This window comes from Doryrhamphus excisus, chromosome 19 (genome assembly GCF_030265055.1).
Source record: "Doryrhamphus excisus isolate RoL2022-K1 chromosome 19, RoL_Dexc_1.0, whole genome shotgun sequence".
In the NCBI taxonomy this organism is placed as follows: Eukaryota; Metazoa; Chordata; class Actinopteri; order Syngnathiformes; family Syngnathidae; genus Doryrhamphus; species Doryrhamphus excisus.
The window spans coordinates 11342375-11361226 of NC_080484.1; the positions used below are offsets into that span (position 1 = coordinate 11342375).

General features: G+C 43.4%; 1 protein-coding gene across 7 annotated transcripts in view; it reads right to left on the reverse strand.

Annotated features, from left to right (window-relative positions):
• LOC131107116 (disheveled-associated activator of morphogenesis 1-like) overlaps positions 1 to 18573 on the reverse strand; it is a 37715-nt gene extending 19142 nt beyond the window's left edge. For 4 of the 7 annotated variants that reach the window (XM_058056824.1, XM_058056823.1, XM_058056822.1 and 1 more), the window contains exon 1: positions 8020 to 8326. The gene's annotated coding sequence lies outside the window, so the exon portion shown is untranslated. Of the gene's footprint in view, positions 1 to 8019; positions 8390 to 18424 lie in introns of those variants that run through there. The other 3 variants (XM_058056826.1, XM_058056825.1, XM_058056821.1) reach the window with 2 other exon arrangements.
• Positions 18574 to 18852: the final 279 nt, after the last annotated feature.

Consider the following 18852-nt stretch of genomic DNA (forward strand, 5'->3'; position numbering starts at 1 on the left):
GATTCTACGTGGATGTGTTTTCGGTGGCAGTGGCAGGGGTTTTGTCAGGACAAAAACATCCTGTAAAAGGCTCAGACTAGTCACTGAATGATGAGTAAGCTCTAGCGCTCCATCATCCCCATTGTCTTCCGTATTGGACTTTCCCTTCCTGAGACGAGAGGGTGGATTTAGTTTGTTAACAAGTGTCTTGCCGCTGTCTTAGGGATAAATAACGTTGAGAGATCAGCTGCCACGGATGAACAGCATTGTTGAAGGTGCTTGAGCACATCCTGTATTGCAGACTATGGTGATAATGACCATCACGATTGATTTCAGTGGGTCCTTGAAGATTTTGGGTCGTTATTCTTAACAAAGTGGAGTTGCCTGCAACTTTTTTCCACCTTTAAATCAGATTGTTAGGACTCTGCTTCCTTTGATATGCGGATGTTAACAAAAGCCTAATGCCATGTTTGAAAGTATTAAGAGCACAAACAATGATAAATTTAATGCAAAGCTAAACTGTGCCGACAGATAATTTAAACAATCAGTCTCTTGGTCGGTAAAAAAAACCTTAACAACCAGGCTAACATAATTTATATATGCTCAATTGTTATACTGTTGCTTTTTAAGGACCTACTGCTTTAAATGACCTGTGGCAAAAGGCTAGTCAAAGATCCCAAAATGACAAGAGTGCCATGGGGATTTTAAGGAGTCTGCTGCAAAAATTGCTCCCAAGTTTTGAGCTGAACTTGATGTCATTCAGGGTCCTGATTGTGAAGCAGTTGAATACCCCTGTGATGGAGAGCGTGCATAGAAGGACAAGGGCAACACGGCACGGAGGCCACACATGGAAGCACACAGCAGTCCCCTCTGAATCGCATATTTATTTTGACACATCCTTGACTTTTCCAAATAGACTAGCAGAGACCTCGGCAGGCAGCAGCTGCATGGTTTCACGCTAACCACCCGTTGGAGCGTGAAAGCCCTCTTTGACCATATTAGTCCACAAAAACGTGCCCATCTTTTTCCATTAGCTAAAGCAGGCTGTAAACTTTGTACAAACTCTTGAGCCACGAGCGTTGATCCCCAGTCAGGCTCAGCGGCGTCAATACAAAGGCAGACATTTTGAACATGCACACTGGACCGCTGTTTTTTTTTTTTTTGGTGTGTAATTGTTAACCTGCGAGCGCTCTGACATTAGCCTCCGGAGGTTGTCTGTCAGGCGGTCAAGGTTCCTGACATTACACGGGCCTGTTAGAACACGAGGACATTCCTCTCAGAGTCAGGTGAGCCTTGTGACCCTGAACTACAAGTCGAGGACCTTCCAGTGTCACCTGCTCCGGCACGCAGTCAAACAAAACTGTCCTTTTTGTAGAATCATCAAGTTATTTCAGAGGCTGGGAAAATAACAACAGCAAACAGATCCTCCGTTTGTACTTCTTCATTAATACACATGCTGTAGTTAAACCCGCCGACTCAGGCTGGAACAATCACGTCTCTCTCTTCGCCCCCGCGGGAGGTATCCCCTCTTTGATAGCCTTTGTTGTTGTCCTGACCATGTGGTTTTTGGAGGGTGAGCTGGCACGGGTCCAAACAGTCCAAAGATCCGCAGTGTTTGTACGGCGATGCCGTCAGTGCCTGCCCAAGATCTCTCCTGCAGATCTGTCAGGGCCGCCTGGAGAAAAGGCAGGAGTCAAAAGGGAGCATCCCAAGTCCAACACGGATGGGAGCTCACGTTACTCAACATGTGCGAAGGGAGAAGGGGGGTTGGAGGATGCATAACCTGTCTTCTCACGGCTTTGCCAAGCCTTGTTTTTTCCCTTTTCCGTCCTTTTGATTTTGACCTGTCTGTTTTACTCATCTCCTCAAGCTCCTATTCCACTTCGTTTACCGCTAAGAGACACACAGCCTGAAAACTAACAGCCACTTTTTTTGATGTCTTATTAATTGTCGGTGTCATTTTTCAACAATTTGGTGTGTCAGTGTTCGTAAACGTGAGGCCCGTTCTGCTTTGATTTGACTGTATGTATTTGGTTGCACAAACCAACTCTTCTACTCCTAAAGCGCTGCACACAAAGGATGAACACGTATCAAACACCAGGTGCCAACATTAACTCGGCCAATGCACACAGAATATTGTGTTCTTGCGTGATATAGTCTTGTTACATACCAAAAGAAAGATTGGACACTCATCTTTCAGCAGAAAAAGTTTTGTTTCTACCTTTTCTGCTCTTTAGTAATCAGCAGTAGAATATAGGTAAGTTTCAGCAAGATTTCAGTTCAAGATACATTTCAAGTATAATTTTCAAAATGCCAAAATGCTTAAATAACGATGCCACAAAAAAAACAACACAAAAAATGGTTGAAAAATAACCATCTTTTTACAATCTTACAATTTGCAATGTGGCTGCACAGCGTACGCGTGGTTAGCACGCAGGCCTCACAGCTAGGAGACCAGAGTTCGATTCCACCTCTGTGTGGAGTTTGCATGTTCTCCCCGTGCATGCGTGGGTTTTCTCCTGGTACTCCGGTTTCCATCCACATTCCAAAAACATGCTAGGTTAATTGGCGACTCCAAATTGTCCATAGGTATGAATGTGAGTGTGAATGGTTGTTTGTCTATATGTGCCCTGTGATTGGCTGGCGACCAGTCCAGGGTGTACCCCGCCTCTCGCCCAGGCTCCAGTACCCCCCGCGACCCTAATGAGGATAAGTGGTAAAAAATAAATGAATGAATGAACATTTGCGGCGAGATGCCTTTTCACTTCCTGGTTGCAGTGGAGCATGGATTTCTATGGGAAAGATTCACGTCTAGCTCTTCTAAAATGCACTAAAATGTTTCTATTGTGCAGTTGCATCATTACCTATGCATAGTACGTATGAATACGTTTTTGTGGGCAAGTGCTCAAGTTGAAATATAATATGTATTTATATATATATAATATATAAATCTTTGGTAGCGACTGAGTTTAAAAGTGTTAAGTGGGATTGAGTTTACCACTGAATATGGTAAAAACCTTCAGCAGACTGACGATCACATCTGTAAAATTTGAACAGGTTTGTTTGAAAAACATGGCCGCCATGGAGTAAATCATCTTTCCAGTGGCAAGGGCAGGACTTGGCAACAAATTGGCCATGAGTCATTGACTATTTGACTAATGATTATACTATATTGCTATTACATTTACACGTCTACCAAAGTATTTTGACCATAATCCACCGAGGGCTCTATAAATGTTATTTACCATCTTGTAGAAAAATGAGCATGCCCCATGGACTGTTCATTAAATGGCCTTTTTTGTTCCCACCCTTGATTTTGTAGATCTTTTTAGAAGTCAGACTCCATGTTCAGTCCAATTACTTTACTCAACAACAAGATACCTTTCTGAAAAGCCTTTGGGGGAGTAAGTGACTCCCCCCACTCCAGTGGCATTGTTGTGTCTGGCCACGACCTCATGTGAAGAAGGGAGTGTTTTTGCAAAGAATGAAACATGATGATGACGAACTGAGGGATTTTTTTTTTATATTCTTCTAACATGCTACTGTCTTTGTATTGAACCCTGAGTCATGTCATGTGGTGGTTTAGATGTACCTGAGATGAAGAGAAACACTGTTAAAATCGATGCTGGCCTACGCAAAGTGGAACTGCAGCTGTGTTATGGGCGGGCCAGAAAGGCATTTACTGCATACTGGTTTAATCTTCTTTTCTGGTTTAGGATTTAGGCTGGATCAGACTTGCGATTTGATGATCATCTCACCATGTTATCGTTTCTAAAGCAAAGCCACTCCAACTATACATGTTTATGGTTTTATTGACATAAATGCAGTTTTCAAGGTGCAATATTGAGTGCTATTTTTCAAATTTGTGAAAATGAAAATTTATATGTTTTTAAAAATGCTACCACAGCAATGCAGTATGCCTCCCATGTGGCCCACCACCACAGCTTCAAAAATATCAATCAATTATATCAACACCCCAATAACAATGTAACATTAAGGAGTACAACAGGAGGACACGTTAGCAACATTAGCATAGCTATCTGAGCTACCGCTATCATTACGGTCACATTTTAACAGCAACATCATACTATGTCAGTGGTGTCTAAAGTGTGGCCCGGGGGGCATTTACAGCCCGCAGCTTTTTTTTTTATTGATCAAACGTACAGCACTCATGTCTGTAGCTGACTGATGGATAGTTGAGGCAGCTTCAGGCTTTATTTTAAGACGTGTAGCAAAGCCTGCCCCCCCACATAGCTGTCCTCTGTGGTTCAGAAGTGGTATCATGTCCATGAGCTAGGATGTTTTTTGACATCATGGAAATCCAGACCTTCAAACGTGACAGTTTGAGTGCTTCTGTTCTCAAAAGTGGAGCAAACCAGTGAGGGAGATGATAGATTTTTCTCTTATTTGGCGTCTAGGGACACATACTACTGTTAGAACATCATTAAAAAGTCACTTTTGCATGATAAATAGTGTACATCCCACCAATGCAGCTAAATGCTGCATTGTTGAGGCCAAACTGAATTTCCCTTTTTTATCCCTAAAAACCACAGACCATACCAACATGTGATATTTTACTGGCAAAAAAATTAAACCATAGCGCTAGCTCAGGGGTCAGGGATTGTAGTATTTTGCAGCAAGCCTCGGTTATCAACACAAGAGGCTTATGGGCTTTTGAAACCCCCACCGGACACACATCAAAATGTATCTTGGATGCATTTAAAGAGCTATGAGCATAAAGGGGTCAGGAGTCACACGGTGAAGGCTGGTGGTCCTCCTTTCATCAAGTCCCGTTTAGAGGGTGCACAGGGGCTTGGCTGAAGCGTCAACACAAGTCCAATATTTGGACATGTGGTGGTTTAGTTGCTCCAAGAATAACAGCAATTAAAAGTGACAAAACAATGTCCTTCAGGTTCTAACGCTGAAATCTACAATATTTCATGTCAATGTTGACATTGAACATAGCCTTCGGCGATGTTTAGCAAGGGTGAAACTGCACAGAGCACAGCTGGACACCACATTTAACATACTCACCACCAATTACCACCCCCCACTAAAGTACACTATGGATAAACACACACAGACTTGCATACACATTAGAAAATAACTGGGCCATGACAGAAATGCTGACTGGCAGGTTAAGAGGAGATTAATATCGGCTGAGGGGGCAGTCCCCGGCTCGCTACGGCCCACAGAAGGAGGTCTCGCTCAGGTATGGTGTGTGTGCTCCTGTCCATGACAGCTTTGCCGTGCCTAGGTATGACCAAGGGAGTCCCATGGCTGATCAGGCAGAGCGCTCCGATTACAGGATTAACATACAGCGCCGAGGATGTCAGCACTGAGGCTGACAAAAGGAAGTATCGCTGCCACAAGCTGCCCCATTTTACAGGCAGGTTTTGAAAAAGTCCTGTGTAGTGTTGCGAAAGGAACAAAAGCATCCTTTTCTGCGTGGGACATTCCTCAGCTGTTTTTCTGACATGTTGAGAAATGGCAGAGAAACAAAAGCCTTTTCCCACAATAATATCACCAGTGACTGAGGGTGTATTGATTGCAGCGGTGTCAAATTTCAGACACGCCTGCGTTTTCTTCTTTTTGTTTCCTCACAGTGCTATTGCAACGTCTATGATGCAAGAAATTAACACGTGTTCTTGGAGTGATGACATAAAAGCGACCCTTGTATGTTATTTTGGACTACAGCAGCTTGCCAATCAGATCAAAGAAACAAACACCAACTTTAGCTTTGCTCCATTGGAAAAACTACGGTGGCGGTGAGTACTGCCTAACAATCCTAATTGGGCACTTCACTTAAAGCAAAGCTCCAATTCCATTCAATTAACCACAGCGTCTCTAGGGTCCTATCCAATCTGTTTAATTTTTTTTCCCAAATTCAGTTTTTTGTATTTTTCTTTTACCATAGCGTGTCATTGGATGCAGCCTTGCTAACCTTTCCAATGGGATGTCAGCCTCTGCACACATTGCTGACGACTTTCCCACGTTTAATCAAAGTGATTGCTGCAATACGAGCCATTAAAACAATAAAGCTAGTGTACACCATAGGGACGGCATGGCATGATAGCAACACACAGGCGGACATGATACGCACTGCAAAACAACAGCAGGAGATTCTATTATCCACGTTGCACAGACATAATCTAATCATCTTCCTCATCCAACCCTGCAAACACAACTCCACCTTTCAGCATGTATCTCCTACCCCCACGCCAACATCACAGAGGATAACAGAGGAGTGATAACGTCTGATCAAGGAGAGCTGACCAGGTGACTGCCTGCAGGATTAGCTCATGTCTTGAGAGGTCACGGCGCTCTCACAGGGACAAAAGGCTGATACACATTTGGCAGTAAAGTTATTAATCCTCAGTCCAAAATTAACTTGTGTGGACGAAGGGGGACACAGTATGAAATGACCAACAAGTCCTCTCATAAGAAAGTTTGTCAAACTCATTCTGTAGACAGACACACTCGGTGCAAGTTGGAATTCTTGCTGGGGGTCAACAAGGGAAGGTTAGACTGGGGTCAAAGGGAGGAATTGTACCACAACATCCTCGCCAAGCATCATTATCATTATCATCATCTGGGCGGACTTGGCTGTGCTCCAAACACACACACACACATGAAATGGATAGTTTAAAAATAGACCGCATGTCGAGCGCCGCACTCAACCACGGCACAGAATACAATGTGGAATGTTTAATACGCAGATAACAGTTATGTGGAAGGATGTGGCACTTTATTAAGCAAGCATGATCGAGTCTGAGCAATAAAATGGGCGGATTCGCCGTCTTGCAGGAACTACTAGAGAAGTTGTCTGCCTGGGGGAGTGAATGCTTGTCACATGTCGTGAGCACGCCTTGTTTCCTGTCACTTTGCAAGGAGTAAATGTGCAACTTTAATGGTCCTTCATTTTTTTTTTGGGGCTTTGCTACACATCATAAGTCTGGAGCCAAATATCTGATTTGATGATTTCTTCAGCGAACAGGCTAAAAATGCATAAAGTGCACAATAGTACTTCCTGGAGCCACACACTGTTCGAGAGAGGCGTGGACAGCTCATTCCAACAATGCTAATACATTCCAATACACTAATGTGAGACCACCGAGAATGACTTAAAATTGTTGAAAAATATTTTCATATGGGAACTTTAACCTGTAAGGTGGAGCAGCCCAGTTAACAGCTTTAGGAGGATTCTAAGGATGCTTTAGAGCCTTAGCTGTAATATCTCCACCACAGCACGAGCTGCAGCCTTCCCCCTCAGTTGCTATGGCAACCGGAGAGGTTGCCGACCAGTGCATGCTGTGGTGGGTGATTTTACGTAAGCCGCCCATCACCCGCAGTTTTAATCTGAATGGTTATGGTGCAGAAACTAGAATCGTCCCTTTAATTTGGTGGAGAAAAACAAATAAATGTCTGGAGTGGTGAAATCCTTGGCGGAATCTGTAACGAGGGAGTGGAACCTGAGAAGAGTAGACACAGCAAGGTCCTCAAGGTGACTTTCCTCTTCATTGACCTGATAACTTGCACTCCCCTGTCACACCTCCACATGCTGTGGATTTAAAAAAAAAAAATGATGCCTTCCTCCTCTCACACTCCCTTGACAGTCCCTTGAGGGGCAGCATCCGGCAGAGAGAACCCGGTGGGAGGTAGCAGCTTGTGCATTTAACATACACATCTACCAGCAAACCAAGCTTGTCATTATGGGGCATTCCCCCGCATACAGACAGATCAGTTTCCAAGAAATCAGCCTCGGTCGAAGCATCATATCATCCGCCCCTCCCCCGCCATCATTTTCCACTCCAACACCCGCTAATTAGACCAGCATGACCCAATCACCTGCGTCACAGTGAGTGGAATCCAGGCTGCATCCATAAAAAGTGATAATGCCGCCCCGAGCTTATCCGTGGACTGATAGCCTCAGAGCGAGAGTTTACCCCTCAAACACATTCCACGCTGCAGATAGCCAACCGGCTTAAGGACCCCTCTCCCATGCATTTTCTTCAAAGGAAGACATAAGGATACTCTTACCCGGTCCAGGAGCACCTCTCTTCTGCTCTCAGCATTCCGTTTTTTTTTTTTGGTTTTCAATCCTTAACTCACTGCAGTGTCCCGCTTTCTGCACAGCACACAGCAGAGCATTTCCTTCAGCAAGGTGTGTAATCCATGCAGCTTTGAATCCCAGAGACAAGTGCCAGCAATTAAAAGATGAAGCTTTCTTCTCTGGAGAGATGATGGGTGATGAAGGCGTGCAAGCACACGGCGGGCCGGCAAAAACTTGGTGTGTCCTGTCCTGTCCTGTCCTCTCCTCTCGCGTCTTTCTCTGCAGAATGCAGAGGGGACAGGCACAGATGTTACTGGCTCCAGGCCACGCCCCTTTTCAACACTCCCTCATCCTAATAGGATACAGCCCTGACCGCCGCCCAGTTTGTCCCCCTCCCCCCGCCTCCTCTCTCGCTCCTTGAACGCCTCTGGTCAACTTGTTTAGGGTTTGTTTGAGGAGCTGCACGAGGAAAACAAAGCCGAGGTGTGAAATGCATGTGCCGTAAAAATGGGGGCAACGAAAGTGTAGCAGCACAAACTGTTTTATAACTGAATTATAATGTTTTTCAACAATTTCCCCATCAGTCTCAGCGGTCCTACAACAGTGTAATGTAGCCTTGATGCTGGAGTGCAGGCACTTTAAAAGTGCTTTTACTACTGGTTACCTGCCGTTTTGTGCAGTCTGTAGCTTTAATGCTGATGAGGTGTGTTTGTGTGTTCTGTTTTTTACCTTCTATACTTATTTAGAATAGAATAATAGAATGTCTGGTCTGGAACCAATTATTCAAGAGGAACAGGGCATCTTTCAATTGTTTACAATCACCTGAAAGTAAACTGTTGAGTGTGTCTGAGCATCATTGAAACCATAGGGAAGATTTAAAGATAACAGATACAGTTCTTCATATGTTCCAAATAAAACTGTTCACAAAAGGGAGGTGACACGAGGCTCAAGTCATCTTCTTAATCCCTTTCTGGTTTCCACAGCATATATGTGTCACGCCTCAGTCATTCAAATGTGACACAATCCCAGGATCTCTTTTTTTGCGGGCGAAAGCCATTACGCAAGAGCGGCGCTGCTATTCAATAGTCGCGCTCTGCGCATTGTGTCAGTAATGGAGGATCGCATGGCAGCCAGGCGATTCGGCTGTCATTATGAAGAAAAACCTTTCTCTGCCAAAAACACAAAGCACTCTGAACATTATTTAACGTTACAGAGATGAGCTCATTCCGTCCGTTTGCCAGTTGCCAGTAATTTGAAGGGAATAAAACAAAAAAAAACACTTATAGATAGCAGATGACACATTGTGTTTAAGTTGGACTCCCACAGTAGAGAGTCCAGAAAACGATCTGCCAGATGTGTGGTTGCAGATATGGGGGGCGCCGTGTCGCGCCATGCCAGTGCAGCCATGAATGGATAACACTGGAAAAGCCGTACAGTGACGGGTAGCTGCCTCTGAAAAGAATGTCATGCAGCTGCAATAACAGACAGGTCTGGTTCCCATGCAGGCCTTCTGTTCGGATCACAAAATAAAAAAGAAGACAGGAATGATGTTTTGGTTTGGCACCTGCTGATACAAATGAGTATACAGGAAATATATGAATTGGGTTCCACTGGGAACTACACAACAAAACCTTGATCAAAATAGGGCCTTTCCCCTGTAATAAGGCTTTGGGTTAACTGGTACCCAGGCCAGAACCTGACCTTGGTTGCTTTGGTTCGCCTTTTTGTGACTTGATGTCACGCGTGTTGACAAAACAAGCTGGTGAATGGCAGCCCAGCCAACAAGGAAGCATGCAAATAAGCGGCAGGACTGTTGATGACCCTGAAAAAATTCCACTGTGATTACAAGCCTGTTGACCACATTTCTCTGCATTAAAAAAAAAAAAAAAAAAAAAAGACGATGGTGATCGCTCGCAGTGTGGCACGCGGGGCCTGTCAAGACTCAGCGGAACGGCCTGAAGCTAATTCGAATGATGTTGACTTTTCGAGACAAAATCCACCGCTGCAAACTCAAAACACTTCTCAGCTGAATCATGACTGACACACAGAAAAAAAGAGGAATGTGTGATGTCGGGGAGGGGGACATTACAATATGGCTCGTATCATGTGGTGGAGGTCTGCGGGGCTGCTCAAGAACGTATGCTTCCATTCAGGGCGGGGCCGGACCCATAAATTCCACCAATGCGGCCCTTCCCTAGCAGAAGACCCTAACCGTCACACAAATTAAATACCAAAAGGGCCCTATCGGTTTTCACCCACCCTCTGAGAGGCTTGTAATTACCCCCCAGGAAAAGTCTACATCCCACAAGAGGACACTTTCAACGTCCCATAATCGCTGAGGAACATGTGTGCAACCATGAAAAGGGAGCCAAGTTTGGCAAAACCACTTTTTGAGTTTGGAATAGGGGTGTGCCATGTCATCATACGGCCAGGGATGTTTGGCTATAAATCCCTATGATGACAGTAATCATGGGCCACACCACTTCGGGGTTTCTTTACTCCGTTATTTAATAAATTAGCAGGCCATTACATCTGAATTTGGATTGAGAGCGCACTCAAACTGTATTTAGTCGATTGTAAGGCATTGTGGAGTAACTTTACATCTTTAATATCCCTTGATATGACCTCAGAAGACAGAAAACTGACGGCTTACTTGTGTGGCTGTTATATAAAAAAGCACAAGAAAACTAACAAAAACAGCAACCAAAGTGGAAACAACAGTACAATATGGCACCTGGTCTCACTTTACAATAAGGTAAACTAAAACATAGTAGTTACTGAGGAACTAATGAGTAGTGGTCATGGTTAGGTAGGTTTGTTCCTCATGAACTACTGTCATTATGTGTATACGTTATTGTACATTTCTGGAGGAAATGTCTCCAAAGTCCCAATACACTGTGGGATTGAATCAATAATGCTAAATTCTGTGGTTGCCAACAGCCTGAAACAGTTGAATGGCCTCGGCTGCAGTGAGTGCTGGTAACAGATTGACAGAGTTGGAAGGTTGAAAGGCTGCGGCTTAACTTGTTGATCCCTCCAGATGTAGGCCAAGCACGCTGTGGCGGGAAATCAGTGGTTAAGGTTTTTTGTTTTTTTTTGTTCTAGTAGACAGATAAGGAAGCGACTGCACTTAGCGAACAAACCATGATGGGGGGGAACATTAATCCGATATGCTCATTAGCTAAACTATCGCAATGGGGTGTTGTGGAAAAAGAGAAAGGTTTCAGATCCAGACCTCCACACCAGTCTTGACTGGTTTATGACCAGCAGGGCGCCAGCTGGTGTGCACAGCACGGCCATGTTGCTTGGCCGGACAGCTGAGCTGCTTATCTGCAGGTATCATAAGCTCAACCTGAGTGACGGGCAAAGGTGTGAGAGCAGAGCGAGCCGGTAGAGGATGCTTTGGTATGTTAACAAGTAAACTGGATGGACCTGACTCGTCTCTGCCCTGTGGCGTCGCTTAGGAAACCGACAGGAGGCAAACAACCAGGATTAGGGTGCTTTTGAGGTCATGTGTTGTGTACAACCTACACAAACACCTAGATGCAATGAAAATGCAGTGGTTCTACTGTATGTCACAACAGCGTGTTAAATGATGATGTAACAGGAAGGATAGATGGACAATGTTTGCCATCATGCCTGCACAACATTGAGCTGTTGACGCAGCTGCTTTGGTCTGATTGGCGACCTGTCCGTTGCCTGTTTGCCATCACCTTGTAGTAAACCTGCTTGGCCGAGTATTCATTACTGCACATTTGGGGGATTTCAACCATTTAAAGCAAGGCTTCTGAAATGGTGTCAAACTTGGATCCACATTTTCTAAAGGTTATTAGATCGTAACCTGCATTTTCGTACATTATTTGTATTTTTTATTATTATTATTATTTTGTATACTTCTATTCAAGACATTTAAATTTTTATTATTTCATGCAAGTAATTTTAAATGTTTATTTTGTATTATTTTTTCTACTTTTGTCATTTTTAATGTTTAGTTATTTGTAGTATTTTTTACAGTTTTATTTATGTAAGACATTTTAATTTCATAGATATTTTTTACTTTAACAAATTTTTACTTTTTGCTGCATTCTTTTCATTGGGAAAAAGTACCGTTAAATGGTGAAAAAATAGTCCAAAATGACATTGCAACACAAAGGACTGCATTAGTTTGTGTTACGATAAATGTGGGATCAAAATGCCCATTTCAAATAGTACATTTTGCCACACGGAACAAATGTTTCAAAAGGAAATTTCGTCTAGATTCATTCAACACAACTAGAATGGCTTGAAAATAATGACATAAACGTCACGAGGCTGTCTTAGTAGGTCCTTTTTTCTAGAAAGATTTCTCGTAGATTCTGCATAAAAATACTTGGTTCTTTTAAACAATGTGCTCAAATAAGATAACAAGAAAGCGCATGATGGACATTACCAGCACTAATCATGCCAACTAAGTTAATGGAAATGTCATTATCGTGGTTAAAAACCAAGCTATGTAGAGGACAAAAGACAGACATTTCCTGGATAATATACAGAGTATTAGCACAAACGGAGGGGGTCCATTTTATAAAACATAGAACACGGCGCTCCGTCCTTTTTGCCATGCTTCAAGTCACGATATGAAAAAAGTAAGGAGATGTAGCCTAAACAAAATTCCCTGCTCTGCTTGGAGACAAACTTGTCAGAACTTGAGAGGGCTTTTCAGAGGGCGGGGCAGGCATCTCCGGCGCTGGTCGGCTGCTGGATCTGATATCCGTCTGCTGTGTGTGTCGAGGTCGGTTACGCACGCTTTGGTTTTTGCAACGGGCCAAGAAACTTCCTGGCATGCCGTCAGGTTCCTTGAAGGAGATAAAATTGCGGTAGCTGGATGTTGCGGGCGGTTCCTCCACAAAAACACACAGAGTGGTGAATGAATGAGATTGTTGTCGCTTGGGCTCTGAGGGCGTTTAGAAAACACACAGCACGTCACATTGAGGTAACTCTTTCACAGACATGGTGTTGACGCCTGCATCCCAACAACATCCTTCCCTTTTTAACGTGTCAGTTAGTCCTTTTCAGTGCCGGAAACATGTGAGAACGGCGTGACTCAATTAATTGCTGGGTGCGACGCAGACTTTAAACAATAAACAGGCCAACTCAAATAGACGCCTGCCCCCCTCCGTCAAGAAAAAAACAAAAAAATAGGTCCTCCACTTTAAAAAATTAGGGCTGTCAAAAATTTGAACTGCTGTAACTAATTAATTTCATTAATCACGCTTGCCACCATCTTTAATATATGTGCACCATGTCAAGCCAAAACCGCAAATGGAGCCAAAATAACAATCCCAAAGAGTCTGCTGCTCTTTCATAACTTAACGTAGGTACTGCTAAATAACATGTGCATTAATACACACATAATGTACTCACACAATATGATTTTTGACTATATTTTGCCACAAAATGTGCCAGAACAAGGGCCTTACATTGCCCATTTCATCCTGAAAACAAATATTTTCCAGTACGTAAGTACAGTACATATTTGAGTAAAATGCTTTTGCTTGTGAGAACAGGCTATTTACTGTGACGTGCAAAACACACACTGTTATTACCATACAAGTAGCGGCCTGAAGTGATGCGTACACACAAAATGTCCTGTCGGACAAATGGCTGCAATCCAAATGGCCTCGCCTGCAAAGGTAATAATAAACGGGAGGGGGGCGGGTCCGCAGAAGCACCCAAACCGCACACGCTTGTAAAATATTCTAATTTCAGGTGTGGCGCTCGGGGGGCAATTAGAAGTGAATAATTAGCATGAGTCCTGTCAGTGACAGACAAAGGGGAAGGAAGGATGTATGCAAGGATTGAAACATGAATCCCACTTGGCCTGTAAACACCCCCCTCCTTCCCTCTCATCCTTACAACTCACACATGCACACGCCAACACAGAGGGCAGGACTCACATGCTTTCTTTGTTCAAACCGCAGCATGATCGTCTGAGGTTCGGTCACTTGGTTTACTACAACTCAACACCATGACTAAACAAAACCTCTCTTTATGAGCATTAAAAGCAAGCAGAAGAAAAGCCTTGGAGGAGCTCCTAACGTTCACTCAAGCAGAACAAGACTGTAAAAGTCTTAAAAGGTTTACAATTCATTAATAAACATACTATGCCGTCCATCTAATTGGGAGCACACTTTGCTGAAGTCTCAACTATCATTGCGGGCATCTGAAAAGTAGCTCAGCGTCTCCAACCGCAGCAAGCTCAGATCAGCCCTAAAATTAATTTCATGGGTCACCCAGTTCTCATTCTAGTTATAGAGCAGCATAAGATGAAGATGAAAAGGCTTGTTTCTCTGGAGGGAGACAACCCTGAGGAGATTATACGGACAGTAAAAAAAACACACAAATAATGGCAGAGGGAGAGGCCAAATGTTAGCCAAATGTCATGATACCACGCATAACGTCAGCAAATCCTGTGAGATTTTTACATTTTACAGTGACGTAGGAAAAGTGTGATGACAACCATAGATCAGCAAAGTGTAGCAATAGCAAAGCAGCAAAGAGACTGTACACATCTCTCTCCTGGCTGCTCAGTACAATAATGCAAAAGTTCAGCAAAAGGTCAGCATGTTAATGTAAAAAGAAAAAAAAGTTTAAATATTTCTGTAGCAAAAAAAACAGTAGAAGGCAAGATTTTTTTTCTACATGCTTTGATTGGGAAAAAGTAGCGCCATCTGATAAAAACATATAAAAAAAATGTCATGACAGTACTCCAAAATGACATCATAACATGAAGGACTGCATTCATTTGTGTTAAGATGTGCCGCATACGGTGTAGCTTTGCCATATTAGGCTACAAAGTTAAAAACGCAATGAAGGGCAAATGTTTATGTAGAACAATTCAACACAACCAGAATGGCTTGAAAATAAATAAAAGGAAATGTCACCAGGATCGCTCAGCAGGTCAGATTTTCTAGCGACCAGGATGTGATTGATTAGCTTTAGATTGTGCACACTAATGCATAGCAAAACAAAAACGATAATAAGTGCATGATGATTACCAGTTATTATGATTTTTTTTTCTGATTCATTTTTCATGGCTAATAAGACCATGGGAAAAGGACCTGACCGAGTCTCAATGAAGGCTCCATAACTCAGCAGAAGATCCTGTTCATTAAAAAAGTGCCACCAGCGAGCAGCCGAGCTGCTCACTGCTAACCCCCACACAATGAGGAGGGTCAAGAGGCACTGGGGCTTGCGGCCTTTTGGGGGTGGAATAATCGGTGTGCAATCGCAGGGTGGGCTCAAGAAAATTATATGTTTCTTCTGCTGGTAATGACTAATGTGCAGCAGGACCAGATCAAGCTAAGAGGTTAGTCCGTGGGTGAGCCTTTCACTTCCAATGACAACATTTAGACATTAACAATTGCAACAATGAGCAGAATGCAACCTTGGCTCCTGGGTGTGACCAACAATGGCCGCCAAACCGCAGCTGTCCCAACAAACGGGGACAAGTGCAAAGCAAGGGGCCAGATTGGGGGCAGGGTGTGGCATGGCGGTATGGGGGGGTGGGATGTCATGGTGACGGACCCTGCTTCGGATGCTAGATGAAGCCATTGTTTGGCCCAAATGAAGCATGTCGCACAATGACGGACACATTCTGACCCAAAACAAGCCCATTGTTAGCCATGAGTGTTCAGCTCCGGCATCCATCACAAGTGGACATGAGAAAACCAAAACAGACTAGGAAGAAGTTACCACCACACATGGTTCTCCCCCATGCAGCGCATGCTGACATTAGGGCGTATCATCGGGGGGGCTCAGCTGCACTAGGGCGGCGAAATGACGTCCACCGCTGAAAAAATAATTAGACCCTTCTGCTGCTGCTGTTGGCGCTTTCATTTAGCCTTCCTAAGTGTTGCCTTTCATGTGAGCCGACCATGATGGACCATCCCCACCCCCCCAATTCCCCTTCACTGCCACTCCTGGTAATTGGAACGCTCTTTCAGTCCATTATCGCATTCAGTTCGTTTGTGTGAGGCAGGTACAAAAACGTTGTCACATTTTATGGACTTTTCCTTTATATCACACTGGAGGAATTGCTGATCTTTCCACTTTTGTTAACAGCCAAGGCTCATAGTTGTCTTTTCGCCAAGAACTGGGCCCCTGCAGTGACATTTTATTACCTTACTGTCAGCTTCTGGGCACCATCACCACTCAGTGTGCAGGTTGGAGAATGTCTAAGGTGGTTTCCCAGTGCAAGCCGCATAATCGCAGCATCTAATTTGGTTTTCCCCAATGAAACTAATAACTACACTGGTGGCAACCAGTAGGGTGTGGACATCTGTCCTGTAGGTGGTGGTATTGAGATCACTTTTGTAGTCATTTCATCGGGGTTACTAATCTTACTTAAGGCAGAGACTTGAGTTGCTTTGCAGAAAAAAAAAGTATTACAAAAAGCTAAAAACACACTAAATACACATTGCCCATGAGTTGCTTAACTCAGGTTTGCTGACGTTTTTAGTATGAGATGCATTTGCCCTGAATAATTTGGTTAATTTAACAATGGAAATTAACATTTGCTGCTCGGCTGCATGCCAGAGGTTGGCACAATAACAATTGATTAAGTACTTTCTGGACTATACAGCGAACCGGTATGTAAGCAGCAGAAATATGCTCACATGGAGAATCATGGCTGTTGTAAAGGTTGGTTAGATATATCTGGCAGGGAGTTTATAAACACAGAAGCAAGCGTATCATAACAACAGTACTAATCATGAAAGGTGCACAAATGCAAAGAGAGACCTGTAATTCCAATGTCAGGACTTGCCAACTCCCCATGTGTGGACAAAATACCATGAGGAATCAATAGCATAAAGGCTTCTTGCAGAGTGTTTACAGTGAAAACAGATCACAACACAGTAAGTAAGCCGTCTCACAAGGCGGCGGCGGCGCACTGCAAGCACGTACAGGCCCCTCATTGCTACGCAATGTAATGATTGAGAGCATTTTAATTCTCGGGAATGTGGGCCCTCGCTGATAACCCGCCTGACTGAAAATAAGCCGACCCCTGGTATGGCTGCTGTGTGATAATCTCTCCCAGGCTGGACTGTAACTCCTGTCATTCATTACGCTTACAGCAAGGCTGTGTACATAGGTGACAATTACTAACATTTAGTACTTTGTTACTGCTATTTTGATCACACAAATTACCTTATTTAGCTAATGATAGAAACACCCTCCAGTATGATGCAGCCATTCCGTTTCCATTTTGGCTTTGCAGAATGAATAATTAATTTAATAGTTCATTTGGCCAGAGGACATTCATTTTTTCTCATCTCTATTATAATAGGACTATTGCCCTTCAATGTTGCATTTTCATATTTGTCCACCAGATGTCACTAGCTTTTCCCCGTCAAAGCATGCAGCAAATCACCTTTTGTCGTTTTTTTGCAAGGGTGCATTGGTACTGAAATGATGTGGTGTCTGTTGATATGAGTTTGTTTCACCTCCAAAAACAAATCAAAGCTCAAGTTTGCCCTGAAAGTGCTGTGATTGGTCGGCTTTTAGTACATCGTTTCCTGTGTGAATACAATTTGATCAGAAGGTGTCCAGCTTTGCTGGTATGCAGACCTTCAAAGGCATGCTTCTGCGTTGTCATGACACCATCCCTTCAAACAGCGACATGAGTACACGGAAGCGTAAATCAACCTTTAGGGACTTGTTCAAACATTCAATATTTCTACTTTTACTATTTTGAGCGTTACTTTCATTATGTTTCATATTTAATTTTCTGTATATAATACGCGGTGGGCCAATATATATTGAGTTGTGAGCCGCAAATGGCCCCCGGGTCACATTTTGGACATCCCTTGGCTGAAGACAATTGTGCTATTAGCAGCTATGTCAACAATTTACATCATTATCAACAGGTGCATCCAAATGTAAAAACGCATTGCCTTCGGTCTCGGGCTGATACTGGCACTCGGGGGCATGATATCAGACAAACCATGTGATAACCTATAAATATCAAACCAAAACACAGTACAAGTATTTGCACTGTTCTCCTATTTGAATGGTATAAAAACAAATATGGCGGATGATGCATTTACTGTCAGTTATATTCTGTTAAGTAGCACTCTTTGAAGCTTCACTCCATGTCATGGAGGTTAGTTGCCTCCCACAGAGAAAACACATTTTAAGAAACTAACTTAATGCATATGTGAAGCATTTGCTTGGATTTTTGCTGAAAAAAACCAAAGCTTGTGTCAATAAAAGAAGCTAGCTTCGGTGACAACTTGTATTGATTGTTGGCCACACCGGCGGCGACGTCACCGCCAAGCGACCAACTACTCTCTGGCTTCTCAGGTCTTGTTCCCAACGGTGACAAGAAAGAAAATAAAGGTGTGCTCTTACCTGGTCCTGCTGGGCATTCTCTGTGTCTGGTTGGTAGAAGAAGTAAGACAGAAAGAGACAGGAATGGTGGCGCGACTGCAGTGCAGGCGGCAGCAGCGAGATGGTTTTAACTGACTGGCTGTAGGACGGAGTCGTGCGTGACGTCATCGCTCTACTCCAGTGCCAAGTGCGCATGCGCCACCAAGAGACCAATAAGACTACCATGTGTACAATGCAGAGTTCAAAGATGTACACGCTTCTCAGATGCAGTTATTAGTTTAAGAATACAGTATAGAAATGTATATAGTACAGTCATTCACTTAGTAATATTACTCATGTCATATGTATGTTTTTTTAGAATTTAGATTATTTGTATGTCTGGCACATAAATGCAGAATTTACAAAGCTTCCTGTACCTTTTAACAAACTATCCGTAAAGTTCAAGGAGA